Genomic DNA, 20102 nt, shown 5'->3' with positions numbered 1-20102 from the left:
CGTATTCTCCAACATTTCAAGCAAGCAACAAAAAAAAAAAAAAAAACTATTTCTCAAAGACATGAAGAGCTGTTTTGAAACAAGAATGATTCTTGCTATTTTTCTACTGGAATCTTTTCTTTAAACCAAGATAACACTTAATTCTGGGGTCAGAAGGTTTGCTTGACGAAAGTCATCAGAGTAGAACTCAGCTGGATGTCTGATGTTCAATGTTTTTTTTTTTTTTTTTTTTTTTTTGCAGGCATGCATAACACTTTCTATGGTTAAAATGAAAAAAAGCACTTAGTGTTTAGGGTAATTGCGGCTCTTGGGGTTATTCAAACTTCCATTCATTTCTCAATAGAGCTGCACCCCTGCTGTGCTTTTTTCGTTTTTCTATTTTAATCCGAAATTAGACATTTAGAGAATTATGTAGCACTCATGTTATGCTTGTTTCTTTCATGTTGCTGCAGTTATATAACCTGAGATGTGTCGACTTATGAAACATTAAGACAACTAACACAAGACCGCAACAATATTACGCCTCTATGTGTACAAATATAGGGTTAGGGTTAAATCCTATTCAGTATTGTGGTTATTTTAAACCAGGGGTCTCAAACTGCCTCCCCCCACACCTTCGGCCTGCAACTGTCTTCAAAAATATAAAGAGATTCGGCCCAACAAAACATATATTTTTGAATTACTATCATTGTTGTGCAGTCGCTTATACACTTGTGGTTTTGACCCCCACACCTACTTGAAATTTATAGTACTGTACTATATGTTCGGGTTACTTTCGGTTTCTCTCAGAGTGCGGTGAAAGTAACGCACATGCATATTATTTCTGGGGCTGATTTAATTGTTGAAATATATATCTGTAAGTGCTCTATTTTTACTAAAGCTATATTTTTGTAAATATTCAGGACTCATTTGATTATAATCAGTTTTATTCTGCCTGTATTTTGTTGTACAAACACCTCTTGGTGGCTCACGCATTATGCTGGTGGTTTAAATATTTATTTATTTATTATTGTTTTGCTAATATTCTTTTCAAATGGTCTCATTAATAGATTTTCCTAATATGCATATTTAGAAAAAAAAGTACATTAGTAAAATTTGACTGCTGACTGAATTGAACATGTTACAGTAAATGTTAATATAAACATATAAACTTTATTTGTTGTAGTTTTACAAAAAAAAAAAAAGATATTGAGAAGAACTATTGCTAGTAAAGTCAGTAAAGTTACTCAAACTGCATTCTGCTGTCTTACGCTATCTGTTACACTTTTGATTAAGCAACTATTGATTGGGACATTGATATTATTATTATTATTATTATTATTATTATTATTATTATTATTATTATTATTATTATTATTATTATTATTATTATTATTATGCTGCCCAGTTATTGCATTGTAGAATTTTCATAGTAATTTAAACCACTCTTTTAATATGTACAATATGTACTTTTCAATATGTAATATGTATATAAGAAACAAAATAAAGGAGTCTGGAAAAGAATGTGGTTGCATCAATTACATCAGGTGATAGAATGTTAAAATGGCCATCCTATGAATTGTCAGTCACAGATATTTGAGGTTGAGACTCCTGTATTAAACATTTGACTGGTGTTGCATAGTTTAATAGAGGAGCATTATTTCAATTTTGTAAATGACCTGAAAAGCAGTGTTTACAAAAAATAAAATAATGAAATACAGTGTTACTTGCCAGGCAGCATGGTGGCGCAGTGGGTAGCACTGTCGCCTTACAGCAAGAAGGTCGCCAGGTCGAGCCCTGACTGGGTCAGTTGGCATTTCTGTGTGGAGTTTGCATGCATGGTCCCCCCGTGAGAGAGTCATTTTCTCCAAAGATGTAGTTCACATTGAAGCCATTGTGTAGGCATTACCTTCCTCGCTTAACGAAGAGTTTCGCTTTTGTAGGCGAAAAGATCATAGTATCATAGAGCCCAGACTGGGTCAGTTGGCATTTCTTTATGGAGCTTGCATGTTCTTCCCATGTTGGCGTGTGTTTCCTCCGGGTTCTCTGGGTGTGTCCCCCAAATCCAAAGACATGCGCAGAAGGTGAATTAGGTTAGATAAATTGTCTGTAGCGTATGTGTGTATGTCCTGGTCCTTCAGTTTGGGGGTTGAGCATTGGTCTGACGACCCACCTCATAAAAATTAGATGTTACGAAACACCAACATGGTGTGGCTAAATATCAACTTCGATATAAACAGCCCTGGGAGTGAGTAAGCAAATGTTACTTACTATCTACAGTACGCCTTACGCATGAGAGTAACTATTTTCAGCCAAAAACTGGAAACTTTTCATGGGTTTTGCCAGTTTTCTTTGCACAACAACTGGTTTTGCGACTGAAAATATAAGTATGAAAATGAAAATTCTACATACACACCAGCAGCAAGCTGCCAACGTCACATCGTCACTTCCCTGCAAGTACTTGTTTTGCTAAAAAGGGGTAACAGTGCCAAATACTGGCCTGGCATATATTAAATATAATATACAATATATACCTTAGGGCTGTGCAATTAATCGAAAATCCTATTTCGATTTTGGCTTTTAACGATTATGAAAAACCATTAATCGAGATAAATGATTATCCCATCACATACCGCCCCCTTTCCAGTTGTACACGTGTTGCTCCGCAAAGCTCAGTTCCACGTGTGAATGACTAAAAGCAAGTGCTGTAATGTAACTTTTGCAGCACGGGAAGCGCATCATTCATATTTTTTAAAGCTCGAAAGAGCACGTGCTGTTGTGTGTGTGCGCGCCGCGCTCAGCCTCGGACAGGTAGCGTGCGTGTGTGTTGGCGCGCGCGCCGTGCTTAGCCTCGGACAGCAGAGCACACACACATCTAAAGCCATCCTAATGTGAGAGCTTTAATGGTCAAATACATGCACATTTGTGTCAGAGCGCGGTGTTTAGTGAGTATTCATATTAACCCTCATTTGTGTTATAAACAAACAAGTTGAGAATCAAAAGACATGTGAAAGAGAAACCATATCAGAGCCGCACTATTCTTAAAGTGACAGAGTGCGATATTCCTGCTGCCGACTGTTTTTATTATTAATCAATAATAAAATCAAAAATACAGTGAAGATGCTTAAAGCAGTTTAAACATAACATATTTAATAGCTTATTTATAATAACTGATTTCTTTTATCTTTGCTATTATGACAGCACATTATATTTTACTAGATATTTTTTCAAGATACTAGTATTCAACTTAAAGTGACATTTAAAGGCTTAATTAGGGTAATTAGTCAAGTCATTGTATAACAGTAGTTTCTTCTGCAGACAATCAAAAATATATATTGGTTGAGGGGGCTAGCTATTAAAATGGGTTTCATAATATTTAAACCTGCTTTTATTATAGCTGAAATAAAACAAATAAGCCTTTCTCCAGAAGAAAACAATATTATAGGAAATACTGTAAAGAAAAATCTTCTGTTAAACATCATTTAGGAAATATTTATATATAAAAATAAATTCACAGAAGGGCGAATAATTGTGACTTTAACTGAATAATCGTGATTATGATTTTTTCCATAATCAAGCAGCCCTAGTATATAATATAACGGCTGCTTTTATAAATGTGTAAATGTATAAATAAGAATGACTGCTGTGTTAATATGAAATGTTTTCAAAATGGAAGGGAGGAGCTTTTTTTGTTTTTGGCTACATCATTGACATGTAAATGTAGGCTAAATTATTCATTCATTTTCTTTTTTGGCTTAGTCCCTTTATTAATCTGGAATGAATTGCCAACTTAAGCAATTGTTTCACGCAGCGGATACCTATCCAGCAGCAACCCATCACTGGAAAACACCCATACACACTCATTCTCACCCATACACTAGACAATTTAGCCCATCCAATTCACCTATGCCACATGTTTTTGGACTTGTGGGGAAAACCGGAGTACACGAAGGAAACCCGCACGAACATAGGGAGAACATGCAAACTCTACACATAAATCCCAGCCAAGGCTCGAACCAGCAGCTTTCTCGGTGTGACATGAAAGCGCTACCCACTGCGCCACCATGACACTGTTGCCTAACTCTAAAAAAGTGAATCCACTTGAAATCACTGGAAGAGTATTCAAAGAAATTGAAGTCGGACATTTGATGACTAAAAAATAAGATATTAAACATCTGAATGAATAGGGAACAAAATCAGCACCATATTCTCCAAGATTTATAGCAAAGAACTATTTCTAACAACTATTTAAAGCATAAATTATTTATTATTATTTTATTCATTACTTTTCTTCAGACCAGGATAAAGGCTAATTCTGGTGTCAGAAGGTTTACTTGAAGAAAATCATCAGAGGACAACTCAGCTGGATGCCTTTGGAAGAGTCAAATGGCATCATTATTAGAGCTGTCTGATGTTCGATGTTTTGCAGACATGCATAATGCTCCCTATGAAGGGTCACAATGAGGTTAAAGTGAAAAAGAGCACTTAGTGTTTAGGGTAATTGCGGCTCTAGGGGTTACTCAACCATCCATTCATTTCCCAATAGAGCTGCTCCCCTGCTGTGCCTGAGCGTCAGTCTTCAGATAAACCATGGAGAAACGACAGATCAGCAGCGGGACACGCTGAAAGAGAGTCATTTTCTCCAAAGACGTGGTCCACGTTGAAGCCATTGTATTGGCATTACTTTCCTCACTTAACAAAGAGTTTCACTTTTGTGGGCGAAAAGGAGAAGTGTGTAGTCTGAAACTTTTGTATGACCTTTCTTTTCATGCAAGTCAATAATACACAAATTGTCAAATTATATTATTGAGCTGTTTTTCTTCAGATCATATTTTCATATTGCATGCTTAAGGTGTATATTATTTTGGTTTATTGGTTTATTGGTAATATTGTATATTATAGTCTACATTTTTAAACATTAAATTAAAAAAATAAACAATAATAACAAAATGTGGTCAAAAAACTGATATCCTAATACACATGCTATGCCCCATATGGTCTAAAACCTGACAGGTGGACAAATCTATGCTTGTTTAAAAAAAATAAATAAATAAAATAAAAATAAAAAAATATATATATATGCATATAATAAATAATACTGCTAAAATGATAACATTATACAAAAGCAACTTGTTATGAATAAACTGAAAAAAGCCCCCGAGATGAAGTAGACATGAAAGTATGGTTTTTATATTTATGTAGGCTAGAAAATAATATGATTTGTAATATTTTAATCCTTTATATTTATATCCTATTTATATCCTTATATATATATATATATATATATATATATATATATATATATATATATATATATATATATATATATATATATATATATATGTATATATCCTTAATATTTTAATTCTTTTTCATATGTAAATAAATTTGCGTATTGCTGTACATCCTGTGGCGAAGCAGGGGTGCAGTAGGTAGTGCTGGCGCCTCACAGCAAGAAGGTCGCTAGCGTGAGCCTCAGCTCAGTTGACGTTTCTGTGTGTAGTTTGCATGTTCTTCCTGCGTTCGCGTGGGTTTCCTCCGGGTGCTCCAGTTTCCTTCACAATCCAAAGACATGCGGTACAGGTGAATTGGGTAGGCTAAATTGTCCGTAGTGTATAAGTGTGTGTGAATGTGTGTGGATGTTTCCCAGAGATGGGGTACGGCTGGAAGGGCATCCGCTGCGTAAAAACTTGCTGGATAAGTTGGCGGTTCATTCCGCTGTGGCGACCCCGGATTAATAAAGGGACTATGCCAACAAAAAAATAAATGAATGAATGAATGTACATCCTGTCTGCACTAAGCAATGTGTAAGCGAGGCGCACAACTAATGCGCTCTGCGCTGGACTTTAGATCGGCTTTGTTCTGGTCTATTGAACAATCTATTATAGTTTCTCAAAATAGCTACACGCCAGCAAGGTGCCTCAATACGCCTCTTTTTTTAGACCAGAACGCCTATGGGCGCACATATGAGCGCAAATGCATTTGCTATTTAAACAGCATGGCGCAAAATGGCAAACGACTCTTGTGCCGGGTGTATGATAGGCCCTATATTTTTAACAGCTTTTTAAACATTTTTAATTCATTAATAAAATTGTTATTTTTGTGATATCTTAAAGTAATTGAGATGTTTTTTTTAATTAATCGTTTAAGTATGTTTTTTTATTATTTAATAATAATTTCGTTTTTTTTTTACTTTATTTAATCATTGAATTTTTTTATTTAGTAAAAAAAAGCTTTTTGGTTTTAAATGTATTTTTTGTTGTATTTCTAAGGCAAGGCAAGTTTATCAAGCACGTTTCATACACAATGGCAATTCAAAGTGCTTTACATAAAAAGGAATAAAAGAGACAAGTGTAAGAAAAAAAGATAAAGAATAAAAGTGATTAAAAACAGATCAATAGATTAAAATGTAATAAATAGGTTTTAAATGAATGAAAAAGAAATGAAGACACAATAGTGTGATCTGTCGAATGTATCACAGTGCTTATTCAGTAAAGGCCCAGCTAAACAGATGTGTTTTCAGTCTTGATTTGAATGTGTCTGAATACTGAATAGCTGAAGGTCGATTCACCCTGCTTTGACTGAACTCTTGAAATTTCTTATTTTGATCCTAATTAACTTAGGGATCTGTTAGGTTTGTATTCAGTGAGCATATATGTAATGTATTGATATCCTATTAGACTATTTAGTAATTTATAGACAAGTAATAATACTTAAAAAATCTGCTGAATGTAACAGTTTAAAGACCTGAGGACAGGTGTCATGTGCTCTGATTCTGGTTCTGGTTTTTGGCAGCCATGTTCTGGGTGAGCTCAGTCCTCACTGGAAACAAAGCATCTAATTATTGCAATGTTTTTGAGATGATAGTATGCTGATTTACTAACTGCTTTGACATGACTACTGAAACTCAGATCTGACTTCAGAATCATACCAAACTTCTTGACCTTATTTTTTTTTTGTTTGATGCATTCACCACATCTCTGTTCCCAAATCCAATGTTTTCTTTTTGTTTAACTGAAGAAAGTTTCTAAAACAACCATGGCAGAAACTGTTTACATTGTTTTTGATGAAGGGCTGCGTAGTAGCGCAGTAGGTAGTACAGTCGCCTCATAGCAAAAAGTTCACTGGTTCAAGCCTCGGTTGGGTCAGTTGGCATTTCTGTGTGGAGTTTGCATGGGTTTCCTCCATGTGCTTCGGTTTCGCCCACAAGTCGTCCAAAGACAAGCACTATAGGTGAATAAGGTAAGCTAAATTGTCAGTAGTGTATTTGTGTTAATGAGAGTGTATCGTTTCCTAGTAATGGGTTGCAGTTGGAAGGCCATCTGCTGCGTAAAACATATGCTGGATAAGTTGGCGGACAATTCCGCTGTGGTGACCCCTGATTAATAAAGGGACTAAGCCGAGAAGAAAATCAATGTATTTAATGAAATTCTGTTAAAAACAACAAAAAAGTTCAATTTAGCCCTAATATTTACTTGCCATTTTTATTTATTTCACTTAATTCTATCTCAGCATCTTCCATTGTGTGCAGATTTCATCTGCCATTGTTAGCAGGATGCTAAGCAGCAATCCTACAATAGAAAGACACATTCTGAGGGTCCCTGAGGTGAGAAACAAGTTTTACATTTAGATTTGACTAGATTTTCTTCTTTGTAGCATTTTGCTGATTCAGAGATATTATTTGTTGACTATCTGCAGAACCGCAGTCGCAAATAGACACACGTAAGCCTGCGCTTTTATGAACATCTCTCTATTCTTTTTTTACATGACCTTTTATTTCCCTCCTTTTTGTCGAGGGACAAGCGTCACTGGAATAAATATAGTAAAATGTAAGTGAGATAAACACACCCTCTTGCGGTCGCCCCAGTGAAACTCAGATGATGTTATCGATTTGAAAAGTAAACATACATAATACATTCTTAAAGCACTTTTACATACTTTATACTCACACATGCATTCTTAATGCAGCTCTCTGGGTTTGTTGCCGCAGTTCTGCAAGTGTCAAATCTTTCCCACTGGAGCTTTAATAATGCAGTTACACGTCTGTCCAAAGCTATTTATTTCAAAAAGTTGCTACTCTATAATTTATTTGTTTTTTGTGTTGTTTTTTTTTTTTTTTTTTTTTGCTGCCAAAGCACAAACGATTCTGACAGTGATGAAGAAATTTAGACTTGTAAGGAGAATGGATACAATAAAGAGCATAGGAGTGATCATTTCAATGATGAAACCACACTAGTCAGAACTAAAGCCACATTTTGTGCCATCTAGCAAACTAACTTATAATAACGGGTATAATTACATACAAAAATATTATATAAACATTTTAAAAAGAGCAATATTCAAGAGAAACAAAAATATTCACTGCTTTTCATCATCATATCAGCAGTCAGACATAAAAAAATATATACAGTTCATTGTTTTCAGCTTAATATATGATAACCGGGTCCACTAATCACATTATCAAGATTATGTCATGACCACAAAACAGCTTTAGCATATTGCATGACTCTTAATGAATATATTTTAGATTTACAGTACATATGTTGTCAACGTATAGATTTACTTATGTAGAAAACTTGCTTGTCAGCTCACCTGGTACAATATTTTGCTTGTGAGTGATGTATGGTTTATCAAAAGCTTTAATAAACATGATAAAATGTTGTTGCAGTCTGTAGTCTACAACCCTTGTTTTGGTTGTCTATACTCGCATATATCTACAGACTTATGCTTAGTACACATTTAGGTGATGTCACAATTTTCATTTAATTAAATTTATTAGTAGCACTTGAGGTGGTACGGTGGCTCAGTAGTTAGCACTGTCACCTCACATAAAGAAAGGTCGCTGGTTCGAGTCCCAGCTGGACTAGTTGGCATTTCTGTATGGTGTATGCATGTTCCCCTCATGTTGGTGTGGGTTTGCTCTGGGTGCTCCAGTTTCCCCCATAGTCCAAAGGCATGCGCTGTAGGTAAATGGAAAAACTCAACTGACCATAGTGAACAAGTGTGTGTGTGTGTGTGTGTGTGTGTGTGTGTGTGTGTGTGTGTTTGTGAATGTGGGAGTGTTTTGGGACGTCCACTGCGTAAAAAACATACGCTGGAATAGTTGATGGTTCATTCCTCTGTGGTGAACTCTGATGAATAAGGGACTAAGCGAAATGAAAATGAATGAATAGTCGTACTCACAATAATAAGTTAATAATTGTTTATATGTTTAGGCATAAAATTCATATTAAATATAAGTTGTCTGCTTTAATGTTTTAAATGACTTTTCAAATATGAATGATCAATATTTACTAATAAAAAGGACTCCTAGTTGACATGTTACTGTAAAAACTATTTATAGTCTTTAAAATATGTCAAATTAACATGCAAAATAAAGCATTACCATTACCATGCCCCCCACCCCCAATAAAAAAAAGAGAGAGGAAAAAAGCTAAGTTGAGTGTTAAAAGTCAATCCACTCAAAATCTAGTTCCTCGACCTAATCTTGAGAAAATGGATGTGACATTTGCCTGGTAACTGCCTTCCAGCTCAAAGCAGCACTGGCTGTATTTCAAGAGCTGATGAGCCCGAAGTCGCAAAATGTGGATTTGAAGATTGTAACTGGAAATCCAGGCTCACTTTATTTAAATTCATCAGCTATCAATGACTAAAAGCTGCGGTTACAGTACACTTGTTAGGTCTGACGGCATGTGTTTTTCAGGTACAAATGCTTTATCAGATACTTAAAGCAAACAACTATTAGTATTATAAAATGCCCTCACGGTGTGCTATAATAATATTGAACATCATGGTTATGATTTATCTTTCAGAGTAAAAGTATTAAACTCATCGAAAATATGTACTGAAGTAAAAGTGGAAGTGGGAGAAAAAAAACAATACTCTAGTAGAGTACAGATACAGCCTTTTAGTACTTAAGTACAGTAGTAAAGAAGTTCTGCTTCATTATTATACATCTCTGGTTAGTAGTAGCACTATCACTTTACAGCAAGAAGGTTGCTGGTTGGAGTCCCGGCTGCACCATTTAGCATTTCTGTGTGGAGTTTGCATGTTCTCACCGTGTTGGTGTTCCGATTACCCCCACAAGTCCAATGACATGCACTATTGCTATTCCCAGTGATGGGTTGCAACTGGAAGGGCATCCGCTGCATAAAACATATGCTGGATAAGTTGACGGTTTATTCCGCTCTGGCGACCCCAGATTATTAAAGGGATTGAGCCAAAGAAAAATAAATGAATGAATGAATGAGTTTGCTTAAATTTGTGATGACTAAACAGTGGTCATAAATTGCTATTTAATTTTTTTAATTTAATGGCGTAGAGGCAAAAAAAGCTATATTCCACAGCTTAATAAGCGAAAGGCATACGTATGTTTCTAAAATATGTTCAATTTTTGCAATCTGTTCACTGCTGGCCTGGGGTCAGGATTTGGTTGCTAGATGTCCAGTCTTATCTCATGACGGAACATCAGATCAAAGTTTCACAGCCTCAGCTTAGATAAGGAGCTCAGTGTAAAAGGCAGTTTGGTTTGATTTGTCTGTATTAGCACACTATTGATCCAAACATTTAGCAGGAACTGTACCTGAATTAATTTACAGTGCCTTGGTTTATCCACACATATGACCTCAAGGTCAGGATGGCAGAGGGGGGATAATCTGCTGTAAATTAGAGATGAAAGTGCTTACTCACTCTTCCATGTATTTGAAGCTTTGACTGTATGCATATGTTGTGATGTTGTTAGTGAAGAGCAAGCTTACAATAGCTGATTATGAGAAAAATGAACCTTTTTAGCTCCACTAAACTTTTGATTTTAAAACTGCTGTAACTAAAACTTAAAAATGATGCAAAACAGTTTTATATTTAGCATGGATTAATTTTGGTTAAAGGAGTTTACATGGAACAAAGTTTACATGGGTCAAAGACGTGTCATTTATTTTTTTATGATTCATGTATTTTTTGTGAGAATAAAATATCAAAATATGGGTGAAATAATGTTCGATCATCATTCATCATGCAGATATTCATGTAAAAATGAAACAATATATTTTCTTTGACCTGTTTTTAAGGTCTAGTAGTAGTAACCTGGCAGTGTTCACCCAAAGGTCAAGTTCAAACTGGAAAGAATTTAAAGGTACAGTATGTAAGTTTGACACCAAGTGGATAAATTAAGTATTGCACGCATGGTTCAAAACACGCAAGTGCAGGTTGCCAGTTTGACGACCCCAACAGGATCGAGCCTGACTATTAAGCCTAAACAATCATTTAAAGCTGATTTAAACCCAGTTCTAACTAAAAGCAACGACACGCGCTAGAAGGAACATTTTTCATATTAAAATTATTTTTTGTTCTAACCAACACCTAAAATTTACATTTCAGGAATGACTTCTAGTTCTTGCAGCTGAACAACAGAAAACTGAAAATGATCACCTCAGCTTCACCTCATGTGCTTTATTTAGTGTTAAATGCTAACAATGTGTGTTTGAATGCTATTCTACATGACATTTATTGTCATACTACTGAAAGCAGCAGCAGATAAAATAAATTAAACCATTTGAAATTGAACTTTGGAACTCGGAGACAGTATGTGCAAACCAACACATCAATGATTCAGCATGTAACTTACATTTAATAATGTTAAAGAGGTTTAAAACGTATTATTTAAATTAAAAACTTTACCATTTTATTGGAGTGCAGTAAGTGCTCTATTCTATGCTCCTAAGTGGCGGTATTTAAATTTCTGTCGTGTTGCGTTGCAAACAGTATTGCAAACAATTGCTCATCACTGCATATCTCATTGTGTAGCCTGTTGTTAGAACACAGGGTTACAATGTGACCTGCTTACCCAATGTTTACATTCATTCATTCATTCATTCATTTATTCATTATCTTTTCGGCTTAATCACTTTATTAATCTGGGTTCATCACAGCGGAATGAACCGCCAACTTATTCAGCACGTTTTTACACAGCGGATACTCTTCCGGCTGCAACCCATCCATTCTCACACATACACTACGGACAGTTTAGCCTACCCCATTCACCTGTACCACATGTCTTTAAACTTGTTGGAGAAACCGGAGCACCGGGAGAACGTGCAAACTCCGTACAGAAATGCCACTACCTACTGCGCTATTGCATCTCCCTAACAATTACATTTGTAATATTTATATTATTTCCTAATTAATAACCTCATGTAGAACTCTAAATTTGCGCCTTATTTCGGAGGCTGTGACTTTCCATCGAAGGTTGCATGTTAGTTGCTGATACACACTTTAAATGCCTTATGACTGGATGAATAAAATGCACTGTTTTCCACCAAGGCAGCCCAGGGGGCTGAAAATATAGTTGGCTAAACTGGCATTGAGCAGGTTAAAGGGACCAAAACAAAGTCGTTCCAACACGTATACGGACATTTTCAAAGCAGAATATCTGACTTAAGTATTGTTTTTCAGATAAACAAGAATGTTCACTTTGCATATCTGCAAACAAATGGTACTTTTGTGCTTTAGATGAGTCAAAAACTTACACACAGCACATTTAAATTGCTAATCAACATTGTGATTTGTGAAAGCAGCAAATATTTTTTTTGTGTGTGTTTTTATTATTATTATTTCTGTGTTTGGGTTTATACACATTTGTTTGTGTTTCTACTTAATAAATAAACAACAAGGGGGTAAATTACATATAACAATTATTTATTTATGTTTTATGCATGCATTTATGTGTTAGTTAGTTAGTTAGTTAGTTAGTTAGTTAGTTAGTTAGTTAGTTAGTTAGTTAGTTAGTTAGTTAGTTAGTTAGTTAGTTAGTTAGTTAGTTAGTTAGTTAGTTAGTGTGAGAGTTAGTGTGAGAGTTAGTGTGTTTGTTTGTTTTAGGGTGATGTTGTGGAGACAAGAGATTTATTGTTAATCTCTAGCAAACATTAATAATTATTGTGTTGAGATAAAAAAAAAGATATTTTATGATTAACTTCAACCCAGTGTTCTAAAATTGCTCAAATTGATCATCACTAAAAGCGTGTACACATATGATATTTCACTAGTTTCATGCTCAGCACTGTAAAATGTTTTTTTTTTCTCCCCATTCCTGCCTTGTGTTAATTATTTCTGCAGATGAAAACATATGCCCTGTCATTAATATCATACTGAACACTATATCTTAATTACTGCCAAATAAGTAGTTGTGATTGTTTTTATTTAGATTAGTGGCCTGAACCAGGCGTGAAGAAGTGTGGTGCAGAAACACACACACACGCACGCGCACACACACACACACACACACACACACACACACACAAACACACACACGTACACACATAGAGGTTTAAAAACTCAGTGGAAGAGCAAATGCAATCACACAGATATTACACCACAATATAATTACAGATCAACGCTTCTGCTGCTTTCTAATCGCTAAATGAAAGTGGGCTGGTTTAGAATTTGGAAGGTGCGTATTTGTGAATCTACTGTACAAATATATATTTCAGTTAAGGTGAAAAAAACATGTTCATCCTCTCACATTATGTTCTTTCTACATTTTAAGCATTGCAAAGCTTAGAAAATAGATAATGCTTTTTTATGAAGAAAATAATTTATTTACATACAGTATTTAATGCCTCTTTTTATTGACAGTATTTAAGCAGCAGAAACAGAAATTATTGATTATTGCTTCTATTGGCTGATACCGATTATAGGAGATATATATATATATATATATATATATATATATATATATATATATATATATATATATATATATATATATATATATATATATATTGGTGAATCTCTAATAGATACAATAGATGTTAATTTTAAATTTAATTTTGTGGGAAAAAAAAAAGTGTTCTACACATCAAGTCATGTCATGCCAAGTCAAGACTAGGCCCACATGGAATCTGTGCACGCAGAAATCCACAGATTTTCGCAGATTTTTGGCCCATCATTGAATCTATTTATTTATCCAGTTTTTACATTTATTTCCATAAAATTATTGACTATTATTAAAATGTTCATATGATTTACTTATAATACAGTTTGTAATGTAATATTTTCTGTCTTGTTGCATTGTAAACATGAAATAAAAGGTAAAAAAGGTACTATTTCTATTATTTCATATATTAAGTTTTTAGTTATGATCCAAAATTCCAAAATTATTTTGCATAAATCTGCAGATTTTTTACACAATTCTAAGCAGAATTAGCAAAAGATTTCTGCAGATTCTGTCTGGCCCTAGTCATGACAACATACTGTATACACTCACTGGTCACTTTATTAGGTACACCTTACACACAGGTGACTGTGGAGGTCATTTGAGTACAGTAAACTCATTGGAATGTTCAAGAAACCAGTCTGAGATGACTCACACTTTATGACATGACGCATTATCCTGCTGGGTGGGGGCGAAGCAGTGGCGCAGTAGGTAGTGCTGTTGCCTCACAGCAAGAAGGTTGCTGGGTCGCCACACCATATGCCCACACTATTACACCACCACCAGCCTGAACTGTTGATACAAGGAAAGATAAATCCATGCCTTCCAGTTGTGGACGCCAAATTCTGACCCTACTATCCCAATGTTGCAGCAGAAATCAAGACACATTAGACCAGGCAACCTTTTTCCAATCTTCTATTGTCCAATTTTGGTGAGCCTGTCTGAATTGTAGCTGTTTCCTGTTCTTAGTTGACAGAAGTGACACCCGATGTGGTCTTCTGCTGCTGTAGCCCATCCGCCTCAAGGTTGGATGTGTTGTGCACTCAGAGATGCTCTTCTGTATACCTCGGTTGTAACGAGTGGTTATTTGAGTTACTGTTGCCATTTATCAACTTAAACCAGTCTGGCCATTCTCCTCTGACCTCTGGCATCAACAAGGCATTTGTGCCCATAAAACTGCGGCTCACTAGATATTTTCTTTTTTTGGACCATTCTCTGTAAACCCTAGAGATGGTTGTGTGTGAAAATCCCAGTAGATCAGCAGTTTCTGAGATACTCAAACCAGCCGGTCTGGCACTAACAACCACGCCATGTTCAAAGTCATTTAAATCCTCTTTCTTCCCTATTTTGATGCTCGGTTTGAACTGCAGCAGATCGTCTTGACCATGTCTACATGCCTAAATGCTTTTAGTTTGCCTTAACGAGCAGTTGGACAAGTGTACCTATTAAAGTGGCCGGTAAGTGTATTTTGTTAACTATAACTTATTAAGCTAAGTTAATCATATATTTAACTTAATTAATTAAGTAATACTAGCTCTATTAAGTCAGCTTAATGTATTTTAAGTTAAAAATGACTCAACTTAAAGATTTAAGGAAACAGGTAATTTTTTGCAGTGTAGCTAAAATGCATTGCAACAACCAATCAGAATGCAGTTGTTGTTTTTGTGGCATTTGTGTGTGCATTTAGAATCCTTCAAGTGGACAGAAGTAGACTAAACATACAAATAAATGAAACCAATGTGTTTTCACCATCAGAGCACAACCTGTTGCCCACCACTCCATTTATTAGAATTAGGGATTTGTCCATTTACTGAAGAACAGTAAATTCTTTGTAGATCTTCCTCAAGAGCCTGAGCTTAGATGCACAGACAATCCGCATCGATCCTTTTCAAACAGCAGCGTCTTCAGTAAGGGCTTATCCTGAGTGCTCTTTTCCAGACAGAATGCCTCATTTCAGATAATCTGCCTCTGAAATGAAATCAGACGCGAGAGAGAGAGAAAGAAACAAAGGCTAGAGGTCTTCACACAGGCCTGGCTTTGCTCCAGTTCATGGAGGCATGTCTGATCAGCCCCGTTCACACACTCCTTTTCAATATCCCTGATTAAAAGCTGACAGGGGCGGCCGCTGCGCAGCCAAAAAGCCTTTTTGCTTTTTGGAAATGTTCATCAGCTAGACAGAATGAAAATGAAAGCAGATCGGGAGGGATGGACACTGCAGTTTTTTGAAGGCATGTAGAAGAAGCTTTACTTCTTTAAGGGATGATGGGAGATTTAGCTTCGCCAGTGAAGGAATGGAGAAATTTGTGATGGGACATGGCTCTGCATTTGCCAGAGCTGTTGTGTTTGTCAATGCATATTGGATAAATCATTGACATTTGGTGCCAAGTCAGCACAATCTCATGAGGAAACGTAACCAGTGTGCAAATTATTCATTGACTATTAAAGGAAGAGATTGTGAAATGTTTATTTTTTCAATATTAGTTTGTGTACATGCATACATCATATACTACATATATTTAGTTTCAAGAGTTCACACTTAGCTGATGATTAATTATAAAGCTTGTTTGGCATGCTGTCCCAGGAGAAAGCCCTGAGCTCATAAGATCCTGGAGCCCGGGGATCCCTCGTATTGCAAGGCGAGTGGGGAGTTTGAGCTCAGGTAGATCTTGAAACTCTCCTGCTGAGTAGCTAATGAACAGATAGGGATTGCTTTGAAAAGATAACTACTTACTAAAAGCGCACTAACGTGCTGATTTGGATTAGTCAATTAACTTAAGTTGCATGTTATTGGAAGAAAGAAACACAAAAACGTCAACTGGCTTGTTAAGGACTAGAAACAGTGATGCTCTTGCTGTGAGGCAACCATGCTAACCTCTGGGCCACTGTGCCACCCATCTAGGAAAGGAGGAGGAGAAGGGGTGGAAGGGGGTATTTTTCAATACAACGATGGCTGTGGTATGGAACTTAGGGTATTTATGGTGACTTAGGAATCGTCTGATTGGGGGGGTCGGTGGTGTATTTTTCTCGAGCGAGTTTGTAACGGGGGCGGGGCGATGGATCGCGATGCCGGCTGAGCATCATGTTGTCTATTGGCCATTGGCGATGGACAATAGCATCGTCTATCGGCCCAACCCTAATAATGGGTGTATTCTGATCTATAATAACGCTGATTGGCTATTTCAGCAGATGTGTGATTCTCAAAGATTACCTTTTTATATCAAACAAACAACGTCAAGTTTGCATTCCTGCACCGATAAATAAATGACCATGAAACATTGCTCTTATTGTACTATTTAACTTCTATGTGTGAGCAGGTGTCTATTGAGATACAAACTATGCATCTAATTTTCCTTTTCTTTTAGGCTATTTGTAGACACAAAAATGTGTTTTACCTGTTTCTAGCAGTGCAGCAGATGTGCTGGTTTCAAACCACCAACTGAATATTTTCACACATGAAGGTTGGGTACGATCATGCATTTAAAAGGTTGTGAACCATTAAAGGTTTTATATATGTATATATATATATATATATATATATATATATATATATATATATATATATATATATATATATGTGTGTGTGTGTGTGTGTGTGTGTGTGTATGTATGTGTATATGTATATATATATGTATATATATATATATATATATATATATATATATATATATATATATATATATATATATATATATATATATATATATATAAATTGTTATATATAACAGTTATCATACATTAATAATTACTAATGTATTACTAAAAAAAACTTTACATGGAAGTTATTGGTTTTAAACCATTAAAACATATGTATTGTTGCATTGTTTTTTTTTCTAAACTTTTAAAAACTTTGAAGTAAAAGAAAAGAATAACATTAATGAATCTATACTTTAAGGAATTTATTTTATTTTATTTATTTTATTTTTTTATCTTTTGATTTGATTCGATTTGATTTATTGATTTTCGAACATAAATAGCAAACATAAGAATTCTTTACCAAAAAAAAAAACATTTCAACATAGTCAAAAATTTAGCAGGATAAAGCAAACGTCTATTATTTTCCCACCACATCACCACACACATCATTTGTCTATTACTTAAATTGTTTTTTCTTTTACCTATCTCTTCATTTATACATGAGACATATGAGCTTTGCATGAGACATATTTGATCTTTTTGGCATCTTTGACATATTGTATGTTTGATTCCATTTGTACATTTACATTTTATAACATAAAAAAATACATTGTGCACTCATTTTATTCTTTTTTAATCATCTCAATTAATCTTCAGGTAAAAAATAAAAAATTTGTTTGCTCCAAATACTCCAAATGTTTATTGAAATTACTAATTTTCATCTTTTAAAAAAAGTTAAGCATCCATTGGATCTTTCCATTAAATAAATATATATATATATATATATATATATATATATATATATATATATATATATATATATATATATATATATATATATATATATAGCATATAGCATATAGTATATATATATATATATATATATATATATATATATATATATATATATATATATATATATATATATATATATATATATATGCTAGCATAAATTCTGACATTGTTTTCTAGACTGAATAAAAAAACACACAATACGGATTACATTTATCTCCGTAAGCAACCAAACTTGATGAATGAGGTGATTTAAAAATGTTTTCCATTTTTGGCTACTCTTTTCCAACAAGAATCATGTACGCCAACTACTGTAACATTTCTCCAGCATCAGTTGTGACCTTTATTGGATAAATGCAGATAAGCCTTTCACCATTTTGACAGATAATGCATGAGTTCATCTGTTATATAAATGGAAAGCAAACACTTGTCAGCGTCTTCAAATTCCCTTTTCTCTCCTAAACATGTTCTTGTTGGAGTTTGCTGCGGCCCTCAGACATGTGTTTGACTTCACCGAGCGGGTGTCTGGTGTCTTTAGTGTCATCCGGGCTCCCTGTGCAACATCTGTGTCACAGCCACATTAAATTTGCACACAGCCTGATGCAACTCTCACACGCACAGGCATGCAAACACTTCCAGGCCCTATCAGAGGCCATTTAAACCCTCTTGACAATGACAAAAATACTTCTGCCAAGCCAGCGTGAACACCACTTGTGGCACGTTCTGCCCTGGTGGCTGTTTACTGATTTGGTAAGTAAACTAATAGGGAAATTTCATGCCAAAATGACAATTCTCTCATTTATAAAATACATTTATGAAACAATATTATGTAGTTAATATTCTTTTCTTTCTTTCTTTTTTTTTGAATTATGTTTGTCCATCTGTTTTATTGGAATCCTTTGTGCAATCTATTGGTGAGATTTGTAGAATCTGTTCTAATTTTTTTAACTCATTTTTAACGGTTTTAATTACTTCCTAACAACCATTTAATTTGTCTTTGTCTTGATAACAGCGCATAATGTTTTCCTAATTATTTTGCAAGATATATTCGTCTTAAAGTACAATTTATTTTAGATTATTAGGTTAACTTTGGTAGTTTTGTTTATTAGGCAAATCATTGCGCATCAGTGGATTGTTCTAGCCAATCGAAAAAATAAATAAATAAATAAATAAATATATATATATATATATATATATATATATATATATATATATATATATATATATATATATATATATATGTATGCACTACCTGACAAAGTCTTGTCTTCAATCCCACATGTAAAAGCAACAAATAATAACTTGACTGCTAGTTGATCATTTGGAAAATTGGCAGAAGGTAGATTTGTTTTTCAATGAATCATCTGTTGAACTGCATCCCAATCATCACAAATACTACAAAAGACCTATTGGAACCCTCATAGACACAAGATTCTCATAGAAATCAGTCAAGTTTGGTGAAGTAAAAATCATGGTTTGGGGTTACATTCAGTATGGAGGAGTGCGAGAGATCTGCGAGATGGATGGCAACATCAACAGCCTGAGGTATCGAAACAATTGTGCTGCCCATTACATTACAAACCACAGGAGAGGGCAAATTCTCCAATAGGATGCAAGAACGCAAAAGCGCTTTCTTTGCCATTCCAAATGACTTTATTAATAAATTATTTGAGTCATTGCAGTGATGCATGGATGCAGTCTTTCAAGCTTACGGGAGTCATACACAATATTATTATTTTTTTTTTTTCACTGCACCATGATTTTATATTGTATATTGTACATTATTTCTGTTAAGTGACAAGACTTTTGTCTAAGCAAAGTCAGACATTACTGTCCTAATTAAGTAATTCAAAATCAAGGCATGATCATATTTTATATTGGTAATATAGCGTAATCTAGAGGCCTTCGCCACTATTTATGAATGTTTATATATGAGCAATATCACTCGAGTAGCAGTGTGCTATGGCTGTATATCAGCACTGGTGGGAGG

At 34.8% G+C, this 20102-nt stretch overlaps 1 protein-coding gene and 1 long non-coding RNA gene across 3 annotated transcripts in view; both read left to right on the top strand.

Annotated features, from left to right (window-relative positions):
- The window catches only part of LOC563710 (leucine-rich repeat transmembrane neuronal protein 4), a 200420-nt gene that overhangs the window by 159739 nt on the left and 20579 nt on the right, over positions 1-20102 (top strand). The window lies entirely within an intron of this gene.
- Positions 8108-13215, top strand: LOC147842033 (uncharacterized). The gene is made up of 3 exons (XR_015500988.1): positions 8108-10867; positions 11248-12793; positions 12835-13215. It is a non-coding gene; the product is annotated as an uncharacterized LOC147842033 (long non-coding RNA).

This window comes from Danio rerio, chromosome 10 (assembly GCF_052040795.2).
Source record: "Danio rerio strain M-AB ecotype USA chromosome 10, GRCz13ab, whole genome shotgun sequence".
In the NCBI taxonomy this organism is placed as follows: domain Eukaryota; kingdom Metazoa; phylum Chordata; class Actinopteri; order Cypriniformes; family Danionidae; genus Danio; species Danio rerio.
Note: the sequence above shows the minus strand (reverse complement) of the source record. Positions and strands in the feature narration are given on the sequence as shown.